Source organism: Equus caballus, chromosome 4 (assembly GCF_041296265.1).
Source record: "Equus caballus isolate H_3958 breed thoroughbred chromosome 4, TB-T2T, whole genome shotgun sequence".
Classification (NCBI taxonomy): Eukaryota; Metazoa; Chordata; class Mammalia; order Perissodactyla; family Equidae; genus Equus; species Equus caballus.
Genome location: NC_091687.1, coordinates 52,085,602 through 52,110,925, shown reverse-complemented (window position 1 = coordinate 52,110,925; position 25,324 = coordinate 52,085,602). Strand labels below are relative to the sequence as shown.

Here is a 25,324-nt window from a genome sequence, read left to right as displayed (position 1 = left end):
TATAGTCTCTTTTCTAATCTTTTTTTGTTGTTATTAAACACCTAAATCTCATAACTGGCTTGCATTTATGGATACGTAGCCTCCCTCACTCAGTGGCTGACACATTGTAGGTACTGAACAAATTATCTTTGCACGTGAGCAAGTGAGTGAAGCTCCAGGAAGCTGCCTCAGGCTCAGTCTAGTCATTCCCCACCTGCTCCTTTTCTTGCTGGTATCCAGATCCAGGTCCTCCTTTTGGCAGCAGATATATTCTCCCTATGTCAAGGTGTTTTTTCTCCTCCAACACTAGTTTCCCCTTCTCTAAACCCTAGCCTCAAGAAGTTTTCATTTTTAGCTTTCTACTGATTGCAAATATGAAATAGAAAATATCAAAATTAAGATTCAGAAGAACTTTGTCAGAGAAGTAAAAAAAAACTTCTTCCAGAAATAATAAGTTGAGAACAACAGAGTTGAGTTGCAGTGCATATTCCAGGCAGTTAACTAACCAGCTCTTAAGCTAAGAGGCTCATAAAACAGCATGGGATTCAAATGTCTGCCACGGCAAAATTACAAATATGTCATAAACTTTCAGAATTGATCAAAAACAATTAAAATTATTTACATTGAGATTACAAATGCTAAAATTCTATTCTCTGTAAAGTTGCAAGCTTTCTACCAGTTCACGAAATCTTTTCTACCTTGGTCCTGGGATTACAGTTTTTGAATCTTTTCCAAGATATTACCTGGAAGTCTGACCAGTTTAATTATTGGAGGAAGGATGCACCAAATCTGTTTTCTCTTTCTCTCCATGCCTTTTGCACATTGAAACCTTTCTTCCGTTATTGCCCTACTTCCCAGAGGCCTAAAGATGCAACCCACAACCAAATGAATGATATCTGTTTGCCCCAAGTAGACCATTTATATGTTTGAAGTTGGTGCCCATTCTACAGGGATGATGATAGAGTTTTATCATTTTCTCACAAGAGAGAAGGCCACTTTAAATGATATCATTGTATCCACATGTAAAAGATATGTGATCAAGATCAGGAATGAATGTTTCATATGATCAGTGGGTTCAGAAAAAAATAAGAAAAATGGGGCTAGAATAATCTTAAGAGCATTATTGATAATTCTAGAGAAGCCTTTACAGAATAGATAGAATGTTGAGAGGCAAGCATGAAAAGTGAAGAGGTCTGTGTGTTTTGTGTGTCAGAGAATCTGTATTCAGGAAAGAGGACCCTAAGGAGAAGAAGTAATGCCTACTTTTAATTAATTTACATTTTGCAAGATACTACAGTCTAAAAAACATCTATTGTCCCTTCCTCCCTTCACATTATACTCCTCATAAGACAGTTTCGAAGTTATCACATACAGCTGGATGTAAACATAGTGAGGATTTTGCCATTTAGATGCCTGGGCTCCATCTAGTGGCAGAAGGTAACTGTAGGTTTTTACCATTTTCCCAAACAGCCCTTTTTTAAAAATTTATTTAATGGAGTTTTCTTCTTAAGCAAACCATGAACTAAGTTCCGTATTCTTTCTAAGAAGCAGTAATATCCAAGGTTAAGAACTTGTGTCCACCATTTTAGTTTGCACTATTCCTAATGAGAATATTTTATTTCCTCAGCTTTAAAAATAGTTATTACAGTGAATACTCATTTATATAAGTTTTTATTCTTTTGGTTTCTTTTTTTTTTTGTCATTCAGGAGGACACACAGAAATTACAGCTCAACCAAGCCAATATGTCATAAATTGTGTTATAGTTCAAACGTATGAAATAATATTTATGAAAAAAATTAATAATAAATTAATGGAACAAAGATAGGATTAAAGCAAGTCAGAACTGTATGAAAAACCTGAGATGATTAGCTAAAGTGAGATATGAAGTGGTAAAGTTCATTACTACATTTTCAATTTAAGCATTTTACTTTCTACATGGTATTTCTTTTAATGTTTGGAGTTGTTATTTTCTTCTATTTTAACAGCTATTTTCTGTTAAATACATTTTAAAAGCCTGATGTGTTATTAAAGTATTTTCATTTGCCTCTGTGTACATACATGAATGTGTGTGTGCACACGTGCATGTATGTGTATAGAATGTTTTATTTTTCATTAGATCAGTTTGGATGTGAATTTTGTAAGGGAATTTAGTTTAAAAGACAATTATCTTATAGGCTTTTTATATTAAATTTTAACCTGAGATGCCTTTACAGGCTCATTCATTAAATTACTACACATAAAATTATGTATTAAATTTTACACATAAAATTATTAAATCTATAACTGTTAATATATATAATCATAATATATAATATAATCATGTGTATTCATGTGAAAATGTATATTAGGAATAATGAATAAAATTTACTTACCTCTAATACCTTCCCAATAAAAGTAGCACCGCAAATTTAAAATGCATTCTAATTTGGATATAAAATTTGAACATCACTGCATAAGACCAACTGTATATATACAGTATATATTTCTGAAGAAGTGAATTTTTTTGTTAAAGACTTTATCTTTTAACAGCAGTTTTTTGTTCACAGCAAAATTGAGAAAAAGATATGGAGATTTCCGCTATACCTTGTGGCTTCACGCATGCGCGGCCTCCCCGCTTATGAACATTCCCCATCAGAGTAGTGTTCGTTATAATTGATGAACCCATGGTGGCACGACATGATCACCCTGAGTCCATAGTTTACATTAGGCTTCACTCTTGATGTTGTACATTCTGTGGGTTTGGAAAAATGTGTAATGACATGTATCCATCATTATAGTATCATGCAGAATGTTTTCACTACCCTAAAACTCCTCGTGCTCCATTTATTCATCCCTTCTTCCCTAACCCTGGACAACCACTGATCTCTTTACTGTCTCCATAATTTTTCCTTTTTCTGATGTCTTTTCTAAACATTTTCTCCCCGCCTGTGGCTTATCTTCTCATTCTCTTGACACTGCCTTTCACAGAGCAGAAGGCCTGTTGGTAGTAGATGAGTCATGAGTTACTGCCGCTGGCGATAAGCAAAATTATTTGATAGAAATACCGGTCTGAAGTAGTCTTATTTTACCACATTTGTATTATAATGCATTGTTTTGGAAATATATGGTAATATATACAGTAATTTTGTATGTATGTATTTTTAGTACAAATTGCAACTTTAAAGAAATCAACACTTTGGAAAATAAAAATGTCTGGAGCGACTTTGAGTTTTAAAGTTGCCTCAATCTGAAGTGGTAGCAAGAAATATTCACTTTCAGGCACTCCTGTTCAGTTAAAGGAACTTAAAGCAAAGGAACACGTATTTGGCAGGATCTCATGTCTGTTTTGATAATATCATCATTTGAAAATAAGTATAAAATCATAACATTATCTAGTTCAATATCGTGGAGATGTTTCCTTGATGCCCTCTGCAAAGCCGCTCTGAAGCTGAGAGCCTGGAGGCACACTTTTCCATCACATGCTCCTTTGCTCTGGCAAAAGTCATAGACCCCAAGCTCAAGAGAGTCCTGAATGATCTGTGAATCTCCAAGTTATTTTCTATCTAAATATTATAAGAGACTGGGAGTGTTTCACGGTCCTACCTGTATATTTCAGCAATTTTCTATAGCATGGAATTGGAGATATAAGGATTGTTTAAAGAAACAAACCATAAAGAACAACAAATGAATGTACACCTGAATTTTCCACAATGTTATAAACCAATGTGACCTCAATAAAGTAATTTTTTTAAAAAGGGAAACAAATAAATGTTATAAAACAAAACTCAAAAGATCACTATAATTTTGACATCTCTCCTACCATCTCCATATTAAATATTTACATTGTACGTACTGTATTTCTCTTGTCAGTTTTTCTCTTATCCCCCTTGAAATGAAGATAATGGGCTTTCTCTCATGCCAATTATTTTTTCCCCACCTGCCTTCCTCCAATTCTTTCATATCAAAGAACTAAAAAACAAAATAAAATAATACAAATATACAAACAAAAACTTGAACAGTCAGAATTTGTCTCTGCCTTTTGGAATATTTTCTTGGGGTAGATTGCCTGTATCTGCTTGTGGAGATTATTCAATAAATAAACTTATTCTTAATCTGTACTATGAATAACAAGATCATTCTGTATGTATACATTAGCTTATTGCCTTTTATATTGGAAGTTGAAAAGAATTCTGTCACTCCAAAGACTGCACTATTCTTTAAGTGTGTTTATTTAACACTAGGTGTCCCTAATTTCTGTCTTTTAATTGGTCTTTATTCACACAAGATGATCTTTCCAGTTGTGTGTATATGACCTACTGTTTCCTTTATATAGGAAAATTTTAGTATACATTTAAATCAGAACTTATCAATCTTGTAACTTGTCCTTTTCTTCTCTTCACCCCTTGTTGGCCCATTCCTTTCCCAGTTGGTATGGCATACATCTGCCAATTTTCCATCAAGATAGATGAAGTGTATTTGATTTTTCAAGGGATGTCTGATAATGATGTATAATTTGGTATTTAATTTTTATTAGTCATATATTTCTATTTAACAAGGAAGTAAAGTTTTCTATAGTAATAGTCTTTCTTTTAAAAAGCCTAACCTATTTTGCTTAGTTTATCTCCATTTTCAATGAGTTTTTAATTCTAGAAAACCCAATAGGAAAAAATATATATTAAATAGACCTCAAATTTTCCACTGTCATAGACTAATATTTTGGGCTCTGGTGAGTGGGTCTGGTATAAAGGTTAAAGTAGAGAAAAATGGCCAGCTTACTAGCCTATGGAGAATAATAACCAATCCACCCATATTTTTCGAATCTCTTTGAGTTTAAGTTACAGAAAAAACTGTTGAAACAAAATCTCCGGACTCTTGTCTTACTTTTTTCTATTAAAGTTTAAAGCTTGTTTCTACCGGGTAGATGTTATCTTCTAAATGTAGTGGTGATATATGTCTTTTAGAAATGTGTAGATCTTGCGCTGTTAAATGCAAAACTTTAAGCAAATTTTCTTATCCACAATTGTAAAATGTAGAGATTTGCGTCCTTTCTTTTTATCTTCCCTTTGACTTCTGCACCACTTCTCCAAAACCCTCAAGAGCTCCAATCTTATAATTTGTTAATTTTGAACATATCTATTCTTGTTGGAGATGATGATGTATTTATAAACATTTGCCACCAACAGATCCTCGCTATTACTTAGTACAATAATGTATCCCACTCAGAAACCTTTTGTGCCAGATGTGTTTGGAATTTTAGAGTTTTAAAAAGGTGCATGTACCATGTATTATGGAACACCCCCTAGGTCCAACAATCAATATTTTTTGCAGCACATTTGCTAGCAAAAAAAATTTTGTGTCAAATTCACCCTGAACTGTCTAAATGAAGAATAAAAATAGCCTTAGGTCAATTCCAGTTAGGCTCTATGGCCAAAGGAAATAATAAAAAAACATTGGGACTTCAGACCTTTTGAATTTCTGAATTGCAGAAAAGGAATTGTAAAATTATGCCATAGAATCCTCTCAGAGGGGTCTCCATCTCTCTCTCTCTCTCTGTCTTTTGACAGGATAGGGGCTTGAAGGAAATGGGTGAGTGGATTTGGAGTGAGAGAGTTTCCTAGCAGAGTTATTTCAGACAATTTGCTATAACATTGACTTCACATTTAAAAATACAGGTCATACATTTAAACTTTAATTGTTTTTAAAGACTAAAAAACCTCACTGTATAACTCAAATGTAATATATATTTGACAATTATGTTAAACACAGTAGTTTTCTTAACTTGATTTCCCTCATAGGAAAGGGAAAGCTTTCTTTGTTTGTTTTTCTAATTTGGAGATTGTTTCTTCAAGCTCATTTATATCCATGCATTTAACAGGACATATATAACACTGTGACATCTACCATCTCATTTAATACTGATTGTCTGCTAATTTCCGCGTAAAGACAGCAAAAATAAGAATGTTGAGCTACTTTGAAAATCTAACCATTTAGGAAATAAATTCTAAGTTTATATTTAATGATCCTTTTTATTATTTTCCAATTGTGAAAATGCAATGTGTACTTTTTAGTGTATGAGAGTTGAAAGATTTAAGGCTGTCTTTTCTTTGATAAACTTAACTATAATTCATTTAGAATATTTAGAAGCAAAATCTCTAATCAGTTATGGAACTAGTATAAGAAGCTTTGGGAAAGAATCAAGTTATTAGAATTTTCATGTAGAGAGTTGACTATGTTATGGCTTTTCTCTGGCTACTTTGAAGATTTTGTATTTAGTTTTCCGCAATTCCACTAGGATACATCTAGTTTTAGATTTCTTTTTATTTTTCTTGCTTTGGATTCTTTGGGTTTCTTGAAATTGTGAATTGGTGTCTTTCAATCAGTTTGGGAAATTCTTACTTTTAATCTCATCAAATACTGCTTCTGTTTCATTCTATCCATCTCATTCTGAAACTCTAATTAAATATATTTAAACACTTTATTATTGTATTATTTTATACTCTCTTCTGTTCCCTCCTCTCACTTCCACTCCTCTCCCCCAACCTCCTGGGTTTCATTCTGGATTGTTGTTTTTTTAGGTCTGTGTTCTATTTCACTTTTTTTTTCCTTCATCTATGTCTAATTTACTCCCAAGAAAGACCACTGAATTTTTAATTTTGATTCTTGTGTTTTTCAATACTATAATATCTAGACAGTTTTTTTTCAAGTCTTTTATGTAACTTTACCATTTTCCACCCCTAAAACTAAAGCTTGGCACATATCCCCTTAGAAATATTAAAGACACATATCTATAATCTATGTCAAATAATTTCAATATCTTTGAATAGTCTGTTGGTCTATTCTATTGTCTGTCATTTCTCTTGCTTCTCACTCAGGCAGTCTTCTCTCCTTGTTTATGGTGATCTTTGTGTGATGGACATTAAATTTACAATTTAATTGATAGAAATTAGTTTGAGTCCTAGGAAAATGTCACTTTCTACCAAAGAGGATTTTAAATTACCATTGCCACAGTCTCTAACAATCCAGAAAACTTTAGTTTAACCTTCAGGTGTGAGATTTTCTATGTATGTGACTTAAAACCAAGCTTCAGAGCATACAAAGCATAGTTTACTTGGTTTATACCCTCCCAGTCCAAATTCAAGGTTGATTCACTAGCGTCAGTCGTTGAGAAGACCCTGTACTTTGATTTTGTTCTCTCAGCCTCTTCCTGTTGGTGAATTCTGTGAAAGCAAAAGAGTCTTGAATGTTGGACTCACTTCTCTAGATTTCTGTTGTCTACCATTTCTTTTTCTGGTAATTCCACTCTACCATTCTATGATTTCCCTAAAAAATATTTTTTAAATTATTTTGTCTCACATTTTTAGTAGCTTCAGTAGTGTGTCTGTGTGTGTGTTGGGGGTGGTCCTCAAGATTGCCATTCCTCAAAGAGGAAATCCCATGGTGAGATGACAACAATCAACTTTGTGAAGAATAAAAATGAGTAAGGTGAGTTAGAGCAGGACAAGTCTAGTAGAGTAAAAAGAGGATGAAGAAAAAGACCCATTGAAAGATTTTGGCAATAATCAATCATAGAAAAGGAAGAAAGGAATTATGGAAGTCAAAGGGAGATAGAGTTTCAAAAGAGATGATTAACACTTTAAGAATGACCGAATAGGATGGGTGCTGAAAAAAAGGTAATCAAATTTGGTAATTAAGAATGCATTAGAGAATTTAATGTAGGCAGCTTAAAGAAGTCTGATATTAGAGTTTTCAAACTACTACTTAGGGAAGAACGATATTTATCAACTTCTTTAAGAAGTCAGGTAAAGGCAAGAAAATAAAAAGGGTTTCAAGACAATATAGAATATAATTCTAGTCTATGTATTTAAAAATATTTTAATTAAATCATACCATGGTTAAATTGTTATTCAATTTCTTCACAAATAGACTCCATAGATGATGCTTAACAGATCAATCCTAAAATTAATTTAGCAAAACATATATAAGAGAAATTTATGTTAAGGTTGGGAAAATGATAGTATTAGATCTTCCATATTTTTCTTAATTTCATAATGTTTAATTTCTATGAACTCAAAGGTCATCTTTGATACTGGTCTGTGAACTCATCTGAGGCAATTGTATCAGCTTGTTTGAACACGTGCACTGGGATTTCAAGACCAGCAAGGTGTCTTTATCTTTCAACTGATCCATTTTTAAATAATAACATTTTGAGAGAGACGTTATGTCCAAGGCTCTGTCTTTTATCATAGAAACCTGAGCTTGCTTACCATGTGTTAGAATAAAACTCACCTGAGAGAAAATTCTAAGACACTGTAATCTTTTTGATTCATATATAACAAGGAATAGAAACCTTTCTGAATCCCTTCCAGAGGAAATTATTCAATTGTGCTATCCATTGAATACTACCATTGTCTTATTGGATGGCAAATTCTCTTCTACTGCTTGCTATAGCAGATACTTGTATTAAATCACTTCTGAATCTCTGTTTGGAAATTAATGAATGAATCGAAGTCTTCTGGATATTTTATTTTACTATTAGTAGCTTTAATAATAATGTGCTTATGTTTACTCCAATCAAGTTCATAAGAGATTTAACAGGTGTTTAAAATGGTAAGAAAGTTTAGACCAACTGATAGGTTAGGAAATTTCTTTTATTACAAGATGATATTGTACCAAATAACTTGAGTGGAGTTTGAATTTCTTTGCTTATCCCCACTCTTGATTTAATAAATAAAACTGTATTACTCTGATTTATTCTAGTCTACATTTATTTGTATGTCCTAACCCTAAACATAAGCATCTAGTTTCATCTAGACATCTGTCATGGTCAGGTTACAGTTAGTTAAATAAGTTTTTACAGTGTCTTGGGATTATGGAATTGACTACTTTTCAGGGTCATAAATTCGTACCTCACGTATGTTAGATATAATACATGTCTACAGTTCCCATCTAAAATAATCTTAAAATAAAGGACAAAGATTCAAGTCAATATGAATCGCCAATGTACTGGAATAGTTCTCCTATTTGTGTTAAACAATGACACAGAATTCACTAAAATGAAAATCAAAGTTACTATTTTGAGAGTCAGGGTCACAAGAAAGATTCACTTGACACATCAGGAGGAAAACAGAGTTGTAAACTGGAAGTCTACAAGTTTTTAGAGTACTTACAGTTTAATAACAATGAACATGTGAATATGCTTAATACATTTCATTTTCCCTATGTCCATCCTGCCAGTTATAGAGACCGAAAAGTTACACATTTTTTTTTATATGAAGACAGTTTGGTTTCACTACCATGAAATTGCAGCACCATTGGCAGACAGTGAATTATGCTATCTACAGACTGCCTAAAATAATAAAATAATTTGTGACATGTAGTCAATAAACCTGTAAAGTGGGCTGATTTGTTCAGTTACACAGAAATTCTCTTTGACACTTTTTTCTTGGATTTTTTGCTAAATATTACATTGCTAACAAAGTTAAAGAGTAAATATGCACGTTAGCCTGTTAAAGCCTTCAACATGTCTTACAGCGAAAAATGTCTACTCTATTGAGATCCCCTTTGCCTAGTTATCTGGCTAATGAGACTTTTTTTTTTTTACATATTTGTTGGGAAAGGCAGTCTCATGTGCAGTCTTTAGATGCCATTCTGTCACATAAGAATGGATCTTGGATGTGGTACACTTCTTTATCAAGAGATAAAGAGCCCACACCACCTAGGCAGGGCTTAGCACCTCCAGTGGGAGTATCTTTCTCTGTTTTGTACTCCATAAGTACTCCTTTGTTCTGGTTAAGCATGTTTGTGAAAGTCCCTCAGGTAGACCCTCAGCTTTCAGTATTTCAGACTCCACAGGGGAAGAGGAGGGTCCTTCTACTGCAGCACAAGAGAGATGCCCTAAGCCAATTTCCCTGCTTCAGCTTCCAAGAGGACCCACCAGCCATGGGGGGAACTGACACACTATTGGAGCTGATCTTGCTCTGTCTCTTCTCTTTGTGAATAAAACCTCGTTCAATCCAGTGCTTGACTATGTTGTTTTCCTTGGCAACTCTGATACCAAGATGCGATGAGCAGAAGTATTTGGACCTCTGTTCCTGGTGGCTGACGTTGTGATGATATTTGCCATCCTCCATGGAGTTGAAGTCCTACCCTGGCATTGGTAACTGGTGCCTGGTGTTCTACTCAACAATATTACTCCTAATAATATTTCTCAAAATTAATGCTTCTTGGAACATCATTTAGAAATTTTGTCTCTAGATAATTGAAATTTCAGGTATTAGACAGATCTTATGTTTCTGACATTTACTAAACTGCTTATGTATTATGAAGTTGACCTACAACTCAGAAAATTGTGAAAAATTGTGTGATGGTTTTTGTTTACTCTGTTTACTCCATGGATGCAGTTGAGGACATTGTTCATTATGATCCTCTTTACGAGGAGACTTTTCCTCTGATCTCAGTAATACGTATAGTTATATAACTTGACAAATTCATTTATATCTCTCTTATGTATATCAATGTCTGTTGATTTTGTAAGTAGGTCGTATTTTTCTATTTATGTTGGTTCCTAAATAGCTCAGAGTCAAATATGCAGCAAATATCCACAAATATTTTGTTTTTCTCTTCATTTTTACTTCAATTATACTTTAGAAGTTTTGCTGCATGTATTAGTTTTCTATTGCTGCCATAACAAATTACCACAAAATTAATGACTTAAAATAACACAGCTTTAATATTTCATAGCTCTGTATGTCAGAAATCTGGGTTGCCTCTACTGATTACTCCAGGTTTCACGAGGGCAAATTCAAGGTGTCTCTCCACTGGGTTCTTATCAGGAGGCTCTAGGCAAAATTCACTCCTAGCTTATTCAAGTTGTTGGCAAAATCCAGAGCCTTGTGGTTGTAGGGCTGACATTCCCCTTTCCTGGCTGGCTGTCAGCTGGGGGCTGCAGTTATGGCCACGAGGCCCCCTCTCCAATTCCTGAAGGGGGACCTGTGCATCTCAGAGCTAGAAATGATATATCAAATCCTTCTCATGCTTGGAATCTCCCTGACTTCCCCTTCTGCCACACCTTTTTCTTTTCTTTCACCTCTAGCCAGAGAAATTTTGTTGCTTTCAAGGGCTCAGGTGATTAGATTTTGTGTCATAATTCAGGATGATCTTCCTATCTTAAGGTTCATAACATTAACTGTATCTACAGAGTTCCTTTTGCCATGTAAAGCAATGTACTCACAGGTCTCAGGGATTAGGGCATAGACATCTTTACAGAGCCGTTACCCAAGCTTCTGCACGATGCTTCATTAATTTGTATACACTGTTTTTTGATATGTCATAAATAAAATTTTAAGAATAAACCAAGAAAAGATTAATTAGATTATATTCCAATGAACCGAAAAAAATTTAAAACCTCAGATTAATCTAGATATAAGGAGAATCTCATTAAATTTTTGAATAATAAAATCTGATTTAAAGTACAATGTAGTTGTTTTCCTTTTTTTAATTTTAGAGTTAGGTATATAAAATCAAAGTTCACAAACTTTAAGCATACAAAGTTAGCAGTTTCTGGCCTATTTTCCTAAATTACAGAACAAAATAAATATCTGTAAATTACATCATTATATTACTATGAGGTTATTCTGTTTCTCGTGATCTCTCTCTGTGTTTGAGTTCAGGAAGCAGTTGCTTTATTCCAACAAATTTTGCATTTACAAGAACCTTAAGTCTTTTCACTCTCCAAAATACAGGCACATCTGCTAGTAAAAATCACCCATCGTTTTTAGAAAGCCCAACTGTTAAGATATGGGTTTTTTGAGACTTTTCTGACAAAAGTAAGAGAAGTCTAGGCCCAAATGCTTTCTAGATTTAGGATATTTGAACACTATGTAAACTTTCTGTCTATTTCCTCATTGTAAATGAGTTTAATAGTAGTTACCTCACAGGACTGTGGGTAGAAACTAAATTGTTTAGCACTATATCTAGAATATAGTTAATAAAAAGTCAATGAGGGAGAAATTATTTTTATTAAAACTATTGTAACAGGGCCACAGTGAGAAATATATCTTTATTGCTATGAAAGAAGGCAAATCATAGAAGGTATTTTCCTGCCCACTAAAAACTTGTTTTTATGTTTAGTCCCATAAGACTTTGATCATAGTTATGTTACACTGTGAATATTCATACAGATATTTCCACTTATTTATAATCTCTTTTTCTGTTTTCTGCGTCTCTGACCTTCTATCTCATGTCACTTTTCTTCTGATGAAGTTCATTCTTTAGAATTTCCTTCAGTGAGTATTGGCTAATAGTGAATTCTTCAATTTTTGGTTTGTCTGAAAATGTCTTTATTTCACAACTTCATCCTTGAAAGACACCCTTGTCTCCCAGGGTATAGATCTCTAGGTTGGCAGGCATTTTCTCTCAGCACACTGCAGTTATAGCTGATGGTCCCATGACTTCCATGACTGTTTTTGAGAGGTCCACTCTCATCTCAACAGTCAGTTCTTAAAAGGAAACCCGCCTTTTATTCTCCCCATCTCTTAATTTCTTTTTCTCCCTTTTTAAAAAAATTTTTCATCTATTTTTTTTCTCCCAGTAATGCATTTGGATAAAATTTCCTTAACAGTTCACAAATCCTTTCTTCATGTGTGTCTAATCTGACATTATAATTTGATGTTAAACCCATCCGTTTAGTTGCAAATTTTGATTATTGTATGTTTTATTACCAGAAGCTCTGTTTTCTTAAAATATATTACTTTATAGGTTCTTATTTCTTGCAAATATTTTCTGATTTATTGTTTATTTCTTTAAATACGGTTAAAGGAGTTATTTAAGAATATATGTCTTATGATTTCAACAAATCTGTTTCAACATTCCACTATTTGTGTTTGTTCTCACTCAGGATGCATTGAGGTTTCTTTGTGAACTTGATTGGATTTTATTATATGTTTGTCACTGCCTTTAAAAATCATATCCAGTGATTCATTAAGCCCTAAGATGAAGGGGACTTCCTCCAGAAAGCATTTGTGTTTGTCCTGGCCAGATAGGTGGAGGTTCTACCAGACAAGTTATTTGGTCCACCTAAGTGATATACACTTGGCTGTACATCTGAGCAAGGGTTGCCCTGTGATTCTAACTTCTTGGGGACATTTTTCTCCCACCTTTGCTCAGGGCCTAGGCAACTTTCTCTTTAGTAACCTGGTGTTAGAAAGGTAGGTGGCATCATTTGGGGTTCCAGCTTAATGTGGGAAGGGTTTTCTATTAGATTCACCTTGCATGGTTCCTGGATTTTCATTTATTTTCCCCTTCACCCAGGTGAGGATGTCAAAAACTGCCATATCTGCTAGAGCCCAGATGTCCTCAGCCCAAAAGTAGTTCTTACACTCTATAAGTTCTCATTCTCCCTTGAAATTTTGGCTCTGTAATTCTCTCATTAGCTCCTTAGTGCTTTAAAAAAATATCTATCTATCTATCTAGATGGACAGATATATATATTTTTAATATTTAGCATTTTTGTTTTTGTTTTTAGTAGCAGTGGTGTTTAACCCTGTACCATAGGAAGAACAATGGCCCCCGAAATATGTCCATGTTCTCATTCCCAGAACCTGTGAATATGTTCTGTTATATGGCAAGGAGAAGTTAAAGTTGCAGATGGAATGAAGGTTGCTAATCACTTGACCCTGAGATGAGGAGGTTATCCTGAATTGTCTGGGTGGGCCCAGAGTAATCAAAAGTCTTTTTATAAGTGAAAGAAGGAGGCAGGAGAGTCAGAGTGAGGTGATGTGAGAAACGCTCAACTAGTTGTTACTGGCTTTGAAGATGGAAGAGGGCCTTGAGCCAAAGAATGTGGGCAGCCTCTCGAAGCTGGAAAAAGCAAGGAAACGGATTCTCCCTCAGAGCCTCCGGAAAGGAAGGGAGCCCGGCCAACATATTTGATTTTAGAACGGTAAGACCCGTTTCAGACCTCTGACCTCCAGCACTGTAAAATAATTAATTTGTGGTATTTTAAGCCACTAGGTTCATGACAATTCATAACAGCAGCAATAGGAAAATAATGCATTCTGCCTTATCAGAAATAGAAGTTCCCCATCATTTTATAGAGAGTGTAGTTAAATATTAAAAATCTGAAAACAACAATAGTGCTGTCCCCATATTTCAGGTTGCTTTACATACTTAATATTATTTAAAACATTATAATAGTTAAATAACATGGTACTAGGGAAAGTAAGGGCATTTTTGTCTGATCCAATTTGTTTTAATATTAGTGACTGATGCGCCCTAGCTTAAATCCTGACTGATTTGAAGCTAAAAGACAAAGTATTGCAAATGGTTACCAAATATGCTTATTTCTGGCAAAGGGATAGAAACTGAAATTTTAGCTGGGCCCTTTCCTCCAAAGTTATAGCTAAGAACGGAATGGAAATTTTTGCTAAAAATATTAACTTGACATTTTTAGCAAATAAAAACCTAAATAACCACAGCTTTGATCATTTACTACATGTGAGTTTTTGTGAGAGGTTTTACATTTGTTTAAATAACATTGCTGAATCAAATTATTCTTTAAATTAAAACCAAACGATCTATTTAAAGTGTGCCAAGTTACTTAGCCTTGCTGCTATGTGTTTGCTCATAGCAGCTGCTAATCCTACAAGGACTGGCACAGACTATGTGAGGAGCTTGGGGATAGGATCCTGTGACACTCCGTGATGAGCAAATGTTTCCTTCCAGACAGCATAGGATAGATATTTTTCATAGTAAAATTTATATGCTGAAGGAATACAAGTGTATATAGTATTAATTTGGAAACCTGCAAAAGTGAGATTGGGAGAATTAGACCTCAATTCTGCTGATCCTGAAGCCAGTATACTTTCCAATGGGTAGTGATGTCTATTAAATATAGAAACAATGTTTATAAAATAGAATGACAATCATTGATTGAAGAACCTTAGGCAAGTCAGTTAGCCCTTCTTGGTTTTATTTGTGTTATCTCTAAAATGATAAGGAATAAATGTAATAATAACTAACGTTCTTCTCTCTTTAACATTCTGACTATTTTAGAGAGGGTATGCACATACACATACTTATACACACATATATGTACACATAATATTATTATATTACATGTAGCATAGAAATAAATAAGAACCCTCCTCTAACATTCTGAATATGTCTTCTAAAATAAAATTCAATAAAACAACACCTGAGTTACACTGGCTAGATGAGATCTTATGTTGGGCGGAGGAGATGGAAAAAGGTACATTTCATTATGGCTTGAGAGATGGACTTCAAAGTTGCCTTAGTTCCCTCCCACCCATAAAGTTTATTTTATAGCTCTTTTGGTGTAGTTGAAGATCTCCACTGTTACAGAGAGCTGTTAAAGTACAAAGTATTTCCCCTCTGCTAACCATCTTTTACTGGTACCTACTCAAAAATTTGGAGATGTCCTCCTATGGAAAAAATGTTGGCCCTACTCATCTTGCCTGTCTGTAAAACAGCTCAGGGAAGATAATGATGGTTCTTTATAATGTGTGCCTGTAGTTGCAATTAACATGTTCCCCCAAAGGATTTTCAGCTGAGCTTGTCTTTCTATAATAGAACATGTCTCTTTTATACTGAGCATTTGATAAATAACTGCTGGAAGGGACTATTGCTTGATGTGGCTGTTTCAGCCAGTGATTGCAGCCCAATACCGGGGACAATGGAATATGTAATAAAGCTGCTTAATATTAAGAAAGAGTAAACTTTTAAGTTGTGAATTTAAGCCGAGTCACTCCTTTTGACCAACTACAATTGGGTGATTTTGAAACTAAACTTAAATTGGATTGAATATCAATTTTACCATACATTGACTGAGGACTTTGTATAAATTACTTAACTATTGTGAAACTTTGTTTCTTTATTCAGAAAATGCAGAAACATTACCTGCTTCTGAGTTATGTGAAATCCTCCATAAGCTATAAAGTGTATCATGTTAATTGTTATATTCTCATTGTATGTGATATAATACTACGAATATCAACAGATACAGGAATATCAAAGAACTTTGCCTAGTGAGAAGTATTTATGTGATTTCATTTATTTAGCATTTTGACCTATAATTCAGAAAGCTCTAGTGAAAAGAAATTTAAAGGCATAAACTTTGTCCTTAAGAAGTTATAGCAAGTTGATACACGCAAATGAGGAAACAGTTACTGTGCATAGTGAAATACTCTAAAATATAGGTAGTTATTAAATAGCTGGGCAGGAGCATAGAAGAGATAGCCACTTTTGACTGGTAGTTCAGAAAGGGCTTCTCAAATGAGGCAAACTTGATCAAAGCCTTAACAAAGAGGAATGAGAGTAAATTAAGCAGAAGAGGGGGACAAGGACATATTTTTAAATAGGAAGAAAAATATGTGCAAAATTATGGCACATTTTCATTAGTAGGGGAACAACGAAAGGTTCGCAATGGTGGATGCATATGTGGGAAGTGAGGGGACATGATTAGTAAGGGACATACATGCAAAATAAGCAGAATTTACTTCGCTCTGTAGTTATGAGGAAAACGGAAATTCTTTAAATAGAGAAGTGACATGATCAGATTCTCTCTTTTGGAAAATCTTTCTGGCAGCTTGTGAGTGGTGGATGGAGAGCTGGAGGGAACAGTAAGAAAAAGGGCAAGCAAGCCTGGAGGCATAGAATCTTGTTGGGAAATTCTAGGCATTTAGAAAGTAGGGATAGAATTAAGTTAGACCTAAGCATTAGGCATTGGGAACAAATGGGTTTGACTGGAGAGATTTGAGGTAAACTCTATCAGGCTTGTTTACGGATTGGTCAGAAGTAGAAGGATGAATGAGGGAGGAGTTTTACATAGTCTCCGAAATTTCTGGATCAGTGATCTCACACTCTCATGGGAAAAGGCAAAGATTTGAAGGGAGAGATACTGAGTTTATTTGTTGGCGTGTTTATACTGAGATACCTGCGAAATACCTGAATCTCAGCTGCAAGTCTGAAACTCAGGAAAATAGGTTAGGCCTGGAGGTGTAGACTTGGGTGTCATTTTGAAGGTGGTAATTGCAACCATCTGCATAGAAGCAATTACCTTGGGAAATCGTTTTTTTATTTTTCCTCACTTTGATGCAATTATATGATTAGGTAATTAAAGCGCCTCCTTGCCATAGACTGTGTAAGAAAAAAACGCCTAATATGCGTTGGTGATTTATTCCAAAACATCCACACTAGTTTTAAAATAAGTAAATAAAAGAATCATATTCTTAGATTTTAAATTGATCTGTCCATCTAAGAAAAAAGTTCTGCTTCAGCCACTGCCACTATCACTTTTAAGTATTTTGAATTATACTTATAAGTAAAGGTGTATGCCTGTTTTAACTTTTCTCCATGTGATAAAATGGATAATTCAAAGTTTCTTCCAAATATAGGTTTGGCTTGAATACAAGTCCTGTCACACAAGAATTCCCACATTTTAGGGTCCCAAAGCAATCCATCATGATGTAATATAAATTATGTCTTTAACTTTCACAAGACTATTAGAATTAGGTGACTTGACTAGACATTAAGATAGTGTAATACATATCAATCTCATCACTATTCCTGGTAGATTTGTCTATTAGTGACAAAAGAATTGTATAATTACAAATTGAAGATTATTATATTTTTCCTTTTGGAGTCACTTCACCATTGTTTCATGTTTGAACAACTTTAAATGTAGAGACTTATGCAGCTTTTTAATATCAAAACTCCCCCAAATTTGACATGCTTTAATGACTGATTTCTCATGACTGTAACTTATGCATTTGGAAATGGTGAGCTATTTTATATAAAGAAAGAGTTCATTATCTTTGTTATGATGATTATAACTTATTTTAATATTTTATACACCAGATGTATAAATGATATTTCTCCACTAGCCCTTTCCAATGTGGCGCACTTAGCATAATATAAGAGAAATCTTAGTTTTGTGACATATTGTTCAGCTTACAAGAATTAATACAATCTAAAATAGTAGGTGAAAATTGTAATTGTGCAAATTCTAACCACTAAAATCTAACCATTTGAAGCATTCATAATCCTTAACAGTGTCATAAATCATTTTAACTTTTTAGCAAAGTGACAAAAAGTGCTATATTTTGTATTGCTTTTTTTACATAGTCATATTCCGTTATAAGGAAATTTGGGCTCCAAGCCAAGGAGAACTTTGGAGAACTTTTAAGTTTGAGAGACTGTCTCACAGCTGGAAAGCACCCCAAAGTGGATTGATCGCAGAAGAATATGTTTTCCATTATCTAGCTCTCTACCAAACTATTTCTTGTAGCTTGAAAATAAAAAAGATTTTGTAAGCCCCAAGAGGTCTTTTTGATCCATGAATGAAGTTACCCTGGATTCATATAACTAAAGTCTGACTTCCTTTCAGCCATTGAAATTCAAAACCCTTCCATTTCTTACATGGAATAAGAAAATTCTTCCCAAAAATGTCAAAACTTTGTGTTTTAATGAAGTCAATGTTAGTGCATATCAAAGTTTTTATTCTATTTAAGATGAGTACAACGCGATGTGAAAGGAAAGGTAAACTGAGTAATGGAAGTAGGTTAATTAAAACAGGATAATACAGGATGCATTCAGGTAGCCTTCAAATTATTTTTAACAGTTTTCTTTATCAAAAGTTATAATTTTTCCTTTTGATTATCACAAAAATTATTTCATTCCTATTTTAAAGTTTAGAACTTATGAATTTCCAGCAAAATAAGATATTTAATTTTATTTGCTTTAAAATTTATTACCCAGAATTTTAAGGTAAAAACAATAATTAAAAAGTGACTTGTTCTTCTAGCCCACTCATGTATCCATAATGCCATTTTACCCATGTTGCATTGTGCACTCTGGGTAACTTTTTGTAGAGGAAACCAAGTATACTTCATAGAATCTTCTATATGAATTCTGTAGAGCTACAGACTCCATTTTACAGTAACATGGTAGAGAAATTGAGATGTTGTATTAACTGTGGTAGCCTAGTAAATTAGTAGCATATCTAAAGGAAATTCCAGATTGTTCTTCCAAATTCTACACCACGTATATATACAAATCATGTATGTAGGAATGTAACTTTGAAGCAATTTTCTCCAGAGTAAAATTGGGAATTATTATTAAGAATTATTTACTATAACCATCTGGGCCAAAAGAAATAACGACAAAATCACAAGGTTTAAAAAGTGGCACAGTGACCCCTCTTGCCAGGTGAAAAGAAATTGATGCAACATGTTGAACTTTGATCATTTATGTTTCACCAATGAACCCAAACACACAGAAAATACTTTACTCAAATTGCTCACAATAGGTGCCAATCCTCATTTCTTCATATCAAGGAGAGATGGGGATATGGAAAAATATACCAAATATGCAGATAATCTTTAAATCTTGTTTTAGACAATATTATTTACTTCCTGTCCTATCAAACTTTTTTTTTAACCAGATTTCCTAACAGAATTGCCTTCTCCTTGCCCCTGCCTGCCCTCTCGTGGAGAGCAGCAGAAGAATAAAAGGAAAGAAAGGGAAAAAGACACGTGGCAGAACATCTATGGTGAGATGATGAATAAGTACTTTAAGATAGATGTAACCACATGTCACTAGATAACAACGTTTAGTAAGAATTTGTACATTTCAAAATATTGCCCTGTTTTTAGTGGTAAATTTATTTTTAACTACTGAACGTCATTTGGCTCACTCTCCTTTAAGATTGCAGGAGGGAATCTCAGAGGATGGAAAGCAAGAGGAAATCATTATCCAATGTGCTTTCCAGGGTTTAACTAAATCACTGGCCAGAGTTGACTTTCTCATTAAATGTTGGTGCTTTGTGTAAGTAACAGTGCCTCACATGCTCACACAGATATTTGGGGTAGGGGAGAGTTCTGTTTAAATAACTTGATTAATAGTTTCATCTCAGTTCATGCAGATAGCATCCTAAAAAACAAAAGTTTCTGTTTCTTTGGGTTCATTGGACTATTAAAAAATCATGACCCAGGTTCAGCCAGGGACTTTTGAAATAGATAAACAGAACCCTTGACTCATAACCAATAACTGAATAACAAGATTTTTATCATAAAATTATCAGAAAAAATCCAAATCTTTCAACTGTAAAATCTCCCCTTTGTTTCCGTAACAAAACTGAAATGACAAACACTAAGTCATCATCACTTAGCAAGAACATAACCAAGAGCTCAAAATTGTTCCGTTTTCCTTATACCAATAGATTTGAGATTGTACCCAAAATTTCCGTCCTGGTTTGGCCTTGCGCCTCAGTCCAGCTTTTCCCTTCCACAGCTGTGTGCTGGGTGCATTCTTCAATAATGGGGCTCTGTGGAGAAGATCTCAAGGGGATTGAGAGAATAGAGAGAGCTGGAGAAGAGCAAGGCATGAAAGAGACTTTAAAAGATGAAACAAATGTTAGGAGTTTATGTAAGTCAACACATTTAAATTTCCTTTTGTTTACATTGTAATGTGGGGATTTTTCAGCTACGTTGACCTTTACCCACTTATTTTATAGAAGAAAAAAATTCTGAGGATACTATCAAGCATTGGATAAGCATGTTGACTTGGTGTTATTATCCATGAAAGGACTAAAAGTTGAACTAACATAACTTTATGTTTTGGACTTTGGACTCTAGGAGTTCATGGAAAATAAGTGTTAGATATTTTGAGCTATTAGAGATGTGCCCACAGGCCTGTTCTCTTCCAGGTGAATATCATTATTTTAATGATAAGTAGAAGAAAAAGAATTGATCCCCACAATTAAACAAACAACAACAAAAAAGCCATGTGTGTGTGTTATCTATTTGTTTATACAGAAGTATACATACACATACTTCTTTTTATCATTCTTTTCTACCTTTTTTAAAGGCAGGGCCAACTTCATATTCCATTTTATCCGGAGCCTGCATCAAGTTCCCCATGCTTCACTTCTTTCTTCTGCTTTTCAGCACCTTCATATCCCTCACATTCTTTTATGGCAGAGCACAACTCTCTCACTTTTTCTAACAAGAAACACACACAGCAGTTAAACAGCCGAGGTCATTCCCATGCTCACGTCGCAGGTCAAGCAAGATCACTTACATTTTTTAGGGGGTCACTTCTTCTCACTGGGTGGGATATGACCTTTTTTCTTTTCACGGAAAAGAAACCACCCCAGATGTTCACCACCCCTTCTCCTTTTTTTCCCATTCTCTTCCTTGTTTCCTGCCAAACACACACACTTAGACATCATTCAGCTTGCTAGTTATCTTTCACTATGTTGACAAAAGATTGGTCTTTATTTCTGTCTAACGTATTTTAAATGTAAAAAAAAAAAAAAAAGCCAGACAGAAAACACCAACTGCGATATAGAATAAACTTTAGGTCATGGATACTCATTTCCTAACTTGAATGTATAATTATGAAAACTCCTTGTTTTTTTCAGTATAGTATGTAAAATTATTACTATAAGTTGTTATTCAGATTCATCTCTCTTTGCATCTGTGTTGCCATTTTATATCATCTCTGGGCTGCAGTTTTTTCATAACCATCTGTATTTTGGGGAGTAGCTCTAAGAATGTATTTACTCTATTCTTCTTGTGTGGATTGCTCTTCCTGTTTCTTCATTGACTATCCCAGATAACTTCTATCGTTTGAGGTCTTTCAAATTTTCTCATCTAACACAACCAAGTTTGCAGGGGTTTGGTACTGATTAGAAATATGTAGAAAATTCTCCTGTTTTTGTTTTTCATAAGAGTAGTTAAGCAATGATATCTGCATAAATTACTATCAATTACTATCAATAACACTTTTGTGGTCTGAAACCTGCCTTCCTTATGAAGCTCAGCTGTAGCTGACTGGTTCATTTGGCACATAGTAATTGAAATCATAGGACATGGCAGGTACTGCTCCAGATGCTGGAGGCACAGCAGTGAACAAAACAAAACAAAACAAAAGGCTTCTCTTCATGAAGCTTGCAGTCTAGTGAAAATAGGCTTCCTAACTGAAAACAGCCAACATAGTGGAAAATAAATGTTTGCTCTGTAACCACCACTGAACTGAAAGTCCTATACCAGTCAGCTCAAACTACATGTTTTTTGCTCTCAGTTCCAGAGATTTTAATTTTTAAATAATTGTTACATTTCTCATCTCTTAAATTCCTAAGTTTGTTTTTATTGAGTTTTGGAGTTGGAACAAAATAATACATTTTGAAATAAGGAAATCTGGCCAAAATAGCCCACATCTTTTGTCACCATACCAATTTTATTAGGGAACATTAATACCCTATAAAAAATCCATAACCAACATGATTTTCAAAAACAGTCCAGTGTCTAATTTTTTGGTTAGAAGGAAAATTCTGTAAATTAAAATCACATTTCTCTTGAGATGAAACATTTCTTTCCAAGAAAAGTTTGTTCATTTCAGAGATGAAAAATATTTATGACCACCAAACTAACAGCTTATCTTAAAGAGAAATTCTAAAGTTTTACCCTTAAGAAAATCTATTGATAAGTAACAACTAATTCATTCAATCAAAAGGATCAATTATTAACACTTTAATTGTGAATTATTTAAAAAAATAAAACGATAGAGAAAACATAGCAAATATATATGTGCCCAAAAGAGGTTTATCAAATCTCATTATGCCACATCTGCTTAATATTCTTTGGTAAGCTCTCTCCATAGACTCTTCTTTAAAGTCATTTTCTTCCTTTCAACTCCAGGAGTAACTTCTACTGTGGATTCAGGAACGACTACATTCTGACTTTCATGGGTCCTAGGCAATTTGCCTTCTTGAGCCTTTTTCTCCATCACGAAAGTCTTAAAAAAATGTATTTGACAACTGTGTTGGTAGAAAGATGAATATAACCCAGGGTGAACTCACTGTTATATATTAAATGTTATTAAGTCCATTTTTTTTCTGGTTTTAAGAGAAATTGAAGTTAAAACATTTCTATGGACCCCTGAAATTAAAGTGGGCCCTTAGCACTATGGCTATTATACCTGGTGGATAAGTTAACCCCGATTTCAGGCTTTATCATTCCAATGCTTTTGCTTATATAGTCATCTATAAAGATGAATTCTTAACTTGCCACTTGTATTGTTTTAGATCAGGTTATGAGAACTAGTTGAATGATTTTGGTTGTCATGCTCTGGCATTTAAACAAAACAGTATCTGCCTTTATTTTGTGGATACATTTACTCTCTGCATTCAGATTACTACAAATGACACTTTTCATTTCACCCACAAACGTATATAATCACAGAAACAATATAAATATGGGAAAGACTTCTTAAATATACAGTTGTTTCTTGGAACATAAAAAGTTGTGTTTTTTTGTTCTCCAGTGGAAAATTCTAGCGTGTGCGTGTTTAAAATAGAGGGGTGAGAGAAAGAGAGAAAGAGATTCAACTGACTCCTTGGTGTAACTTGTGATATATGAAAACTTACACTTAAGTGTTGGCGTGTTTAAAGATTAATCCCTGGAAAAATGTGCATTTCACCATGGAGAGAGTGTCTGCTGCTGTTTGCCTTTAGAGTTCAGTGCCATAATTTGTGTCATTTTTTTTGGACAAGCAATACTACAGAATGTCATCCACACCTTTAAGATTTGCTAATTTCCTCCAGGACTTTTGCTCTTTCTCATGCCAGTTAGTGGTAGAAAAATATCTTCTTCCATTCATCAGATGAGGTAATGCTCTGTTACTATTCATATTTGAATGTACTGTGAGTGTTGTATTTAAATGATATCAGCAACAAAAAAATGGCGTCTTTCTTTTAAAGACTATTCCTGTACTTTACTCTTCAAAGCTTTTAGGATAACTGTACTAAACCTATTTTCTTGAAGTCTAAATTTTCTTCACTTTAATTAATTAATTAGTGAACAGTGGCTGTATCAGCCACTGTTTTAAGTCATTCAGGATGCCAATACAACTACGGTAAATTAATCTGGTCATGAGCAGCTGTGCCTGAGAATTTGCGATGATGTCCAACATAGCCAAATCTGGTTAAGCTATTGAACCATCCTTCTAGGCTCCATGTTTGCTGGTGGAAGACACTCACCACTTTGGCTGCAGTGAACTCTCATCTAGTGGACCTATTTGCTAGCAAAGAAACACGCCCAGCATTCCCTCACAGTGCTTTTATTTTTTTTCCTTCTATCTGATATTTCTATATTTACCTCTTGGATCTTTCTATGTTCAAATCCTAACTACCTTTCCAAGTGTCAACTCAGATACTACAAATTTCTTAAAATCTTCCTCATTTCCTACTCTGTTACCTCCACCTCTACATTCCCCCATCCCTCTCTATCAAGACAGAAGTCTTATATTATTGTCTTTTGAAATTCCATGCTTTCGCCAGAGTTCATTTAATGGTATGCACAGCTTTCTTCCTTGTGTTATGGTTTGCCCATATCTTCTCTATATGTTCTTATCTGCTAAGTGAGGGCAAAGGATATGTTGAATATATATTTCTAGTCCATGAAACTCATAGCATTAGCCCTTAGTAAATGCTTATATTAGAAATAGTTATCAGCCCTTACTAGTCCTAGATTAGATGTTGAGATACAGAGTTGAGGAATACACTATATTTCTTCTCTCAAGAAGTGCACAATCTACTTGAGGACACTCAATAATAATAAAGTTAGAAAAAAATAAATTAGAGCAGAGCACTCTTATCATACTATCATAAAGGTAGGAACAGGGAGCACAAAGCATAAGGAAAAGGAAGTAATATACTTCAAGCAATGCACTTTTCTTTCACTGAAACAGTATTACTATATCATATTATACAGATATGATAACTGAAGCTAAGTGAGGTTAACTTGCTCAGCGTAAATAATTCATAAGTAAAAGGGACAGGCTTTGAATTTCAGATCTAGCTAATCTTAAATTAAAAGAGACGTGAAGAGAAGAAGCTAACAGTTTGAGATGATGGTGAGAAACTGGCTAGAGGTCAATTCTAAGAGGAGATAACACCTGAGCTGAGCCTTGAAAGATGTGTAGAAATAGCAAAGCAGGGAGGCCTGGAGGACAGTGACAAGAGCAGATGTGAGGTGTGAAATATCATGGGGAGTAAGGGGAAATTAAAACAGTTCTGCGTGAGTGAGATAAAGAGTGACGAAGTAAGAAGTGGACAAGAATAAAATCATAGAGGACAGTGAGTGCTAAGACATTTGTATTTCAGCCCAATCATGATGAAGGGTTTCAAGCGGAAGAATAAAACGGTCAGTGTTGCTGTAGAACATCTCAGGCAAGTGTAACGATTAGGAGGCTATAACTTGAAATGAATGAGTGGCAATGATAATGACATAATTAGAAGAAAGAGTTGATCAGACATGTTAAATGATTAGAATAGTGTGAAGGCAA

The 25,324-nt window shown here is 34.3% G+C and overlaps 1 protein-coding gene across 6 annotated transcripts in view; it reads left to right on the top strand.

Annotated features, from left to right (window-relative positions):
- AGMO (alkylglycerol monooxygenase) overlaps positions 1–25,324 on the top strand; it is a 339,413-nt gene that overhangs the window by 218,463 nt on the left and 95,626 nt on the right. For 3 of the 6 annotated variants that reach the window (XR_011437830.1, XR_011437829.1, XR_011437831.1), the window contains exon 13: positions 19,419–19,526. The exons of the other annotated variants lie outside the window; for them this stretch is intronic. The gene's annotated coding sequence lies outside the window, so the exon portion shown is untranslated. The remainder of the gene's footprint in view (positions 1–19,418; positions 19,527–25,324) is intronic. 6 annotated transcript variants of the gene reach the window in all.